General features: G+C 39.7%; 1 long non-coding RNA gene across 1 annotated transcript in view; it reads right to left on the bottom strand.

Moving 5' to 3' along the window:
- Positions 1-2,948, bottom strand: part of LOC123521166 — a 46,773-nt gene that overhangs the window by 40,176 nt on the left and 3,649 nt on the right. The window contains exon 2 of the long non-coding RNA XR_006679633.1: positions 2,675-2,715. This is a non-coding gene — a long non-coding RNA (uncharacterized LOC123521166). The remainder of the gene's footprint in view (positions 1-2,674; positions 2,716-2,948) is intronic.

Below are 2,948 nucleotides of genomic sequence, written 5' to 3'. Positions count from 1 at the left end.
AATGTGCAACCAAGTCAGTGTGAAGGGGTGTGGATGTAGCTGAGACCCAAAACCCATCTGTAAGATAATTAGATAGTCCCTCCCAGAAGGGCCACATGGAAGGGATTATAAATCCAGGGTACAGTATAACATTGATGAACCACATAACTATCCTCTAGTTCTTTAATATTTTGTCACCTTACTATTACTGTTTTTATTGTTTTATCTCATTAATCATGTTAGATTTACATATGTTCATTTGTATATTTAAGATTGTTCAGTACATGAAACTCAAGATAGATAACCCATCAGAAATAGTAACAGAAGTAATGGGTCCTTGAGGGTACAAGAGATGTTGGAGGGAAATGTGTGTGAACGGGAGGAATGAAGAACTGTTTGCATTGATGGTTGTATAATCCCACTCATTGATATTGAATAACAGAATTGTATGTGAATGGATAGGTTGGATTGGGTAAGATATGGCCAAAATAACTATTATAGAAAAAAAGGGGGGATAAGGGTTCCTGGGGGTGTGGTGGGGGGAAGGGGATAAAGGGGAGCTGATAGCAAGGCGTTCAAGAAGAAAGAAAATGTTTTGAAACTGATTGTGGTAGCAATTGTACAACATTACTTGATGTGATTGAACAATGCAATGTTATGATATCTGGGAGAGCTCCCAATAAAATGATTTTTAAAAGATGACCCACCAATGGAAGCGCCTGACTTCACTGCTCAGGTGATTCTCCTGAACTATCCAGGCCACATCAGTGCTGGAGACGCCCCTGTGTTGGATTATCATCCTGCCCACATTGCCTGTAAGATTGCTGAGCTCAGAGAGAAGATGGATTGCCCTTCTGTCAAGAAGCTAGTCTGTCGGCTCATCTTCTCACCGTTGCCCTCCCTCCTTTGGGAACCTGCAAACTCTGTCCCCTTCAGTATGCCAATCTTCTTGCCTTGGTATTTATCATTATAGGAGTGGCCCCATAGAATGTTTGTACTGCTACACTCAGCATGATGTTCCCCTGGCTTATCCATGCCATGAGGGGTTTCATGGTTTCATCGTTGCTTTGTTCACCATGAACACTATTCCATATAACGCATGGTATTCCATTATGTGTGTGTACCATCGTTTCTTTATCCGTTCTCCTACTAATTGGTTTTGGGAATGTTTCCAAATTCTTGCTATTGTGAGATGCTGAGGTGAACATGGAAATACATATATCTATTCATCTTATGTCTACTACTTCTTTAGGGTACACACCCAGTAGTGGTATTGCTAGATTGTATGGGATTTCTATTCCCAGCTGTTTTAGGTAACCCCATTTCAATGTCCACAATGGATGTGCATATTCATAGGCTCACCAGTCATGGATGTGGATTCCAATCTCTCTACACCCATCCAGCATTGGTTGTTTGCTGTTTTGTTTTGTTTTTTCATTGGGCTGTTATTGTCAGTGTAAAGTAATATCTCGTCATTATTGTGATTTATATCTCCCAGGTGAGCTAGTGATTGTGAGCATTTATTCACGTTTGTTAGCCATTTGGATGTCATTTTCAGTGCACTCTCTGGTCATGTCCTTTACCTACTTTTTACTTTTTAATTAAATTATTTTGTTTTGTTATTGAGCTATTGCAGTTTTTAGATTTTAGGGATTGGTCCCTTGTCTCTTATTTCCTTGTTAAAGATTCCTCTCCCAGTCTGTGGCTTATCTTTTACTCTTTTGTTGAAGGATTAAAAATATATATTATTTTGTAGCTATTCGTTACTTTTGTTAAAAACCTATACATTAACCATAAAGGTCAACTGTTAAAAAAAAAGAATGGAACATAGTGTTAATAAGACAGTCAACAACTATGGAGTTCAAATTCTTTCTATTCATTTATATAAAAATAGATGGTCTTCCACGAAAAATACCCTTACAAGATATCCTACAATTCACAATCAGCAAAATATTTTCATTTTTCTTTTTCTTTATTTTGCTGTGAACATAAATATTGACTGGAGTTCATTGAAAGCAATAGTATTTAATCTTCAACCTCCTCTAGACTTTAAAAATCTGGAAGTGCATATTTTTGTATTCAATATAGGAGAACGGATACCTTTCCCTGTCTCTCTCCTCAAAAAATACTGTAAAACAGTAAGAAATATGAGAAGCACAGCACCAAGTCTACCTTCAGTGAAACTAGGAATACCAATAACCTTTACCCACAGGATGCAGCATAGAAATCACTCAGAAATTAGAAAAACCACGTAGCAGAGTAGAGGAACCGCAAATGTGAATGCCTCGCTACGACCCTGCCAGTTCTCCCCAGAGAATCCCAGGACAGACCAGCAGTGTGATGTTCGTGTTGGATGGAGGGTGTGGTAAAAGTCTGCAGGGAAACCATCACCTCCACTGACTGTGGACGGCCACCAGTATCCCTCCTGCCCTGTCGTGGAATAGCATATATACGATCCACAGAAACTGAGCGATTCCAGACTCAGAAATCCCTACCACAATGTGAGAAACACTCGAAATGAAAAGGGAAACATTTTAACTAACAAGTGAGACTCCACCTCCACTGCTCCATTCCTTGCCGAACAACGGCAGCCGGTGTCCTCCCCACAGGAGACTGGATCATCCGAGCTACACTAGGTGCAATACTCCCGAGAAAACACCAGCAGAAAATGATACTTCATTACAGTTACACCTACCTTTACATGCAGAGCTTTCAATTCGCTTTCAGCCCTCATTCCTGAAAATAAATAAATAGACAAGGATCACTAATCAGTCCAGGAAAGTCTCCAACTCAAAAGGAAAGAGAGAATCAATCAATCCAAGAAGGAAAACATCACAGAAATGGAAAATAACATCCTTAAAAAAGATAAAAGGTGTGCAGCAATGGGGCACCTCATGGCATAGATGGACCTAGAGAGCACTGTGCTGAGTGACACTAGCCAATCATAAAAGGGCAAATACCAGATGGTG

This window comes from Echinops telfairi, unplaced genomic scaffold, assembly GCF_000313985.2.
Source record: "Echinops telfairi isolate 266 unplaced genomic scaffold, ASM31398v2 ScPeMD7_7473;HRSCAF=8511, whole genome shotgun sequence".
NCBI classification, from domain to species: domain Eukaryota; kingdom Metazoa; phylum Chordata; class Mammalia; order Afrosoricida; family Tenrecidae; genus Echinops; species Echinops telfairi.
The sequence above is the reverse complement of the archived record's forward strand: the minus strand, read 5'-3'. Positions and strand labels throughout refer to the sequence as shown.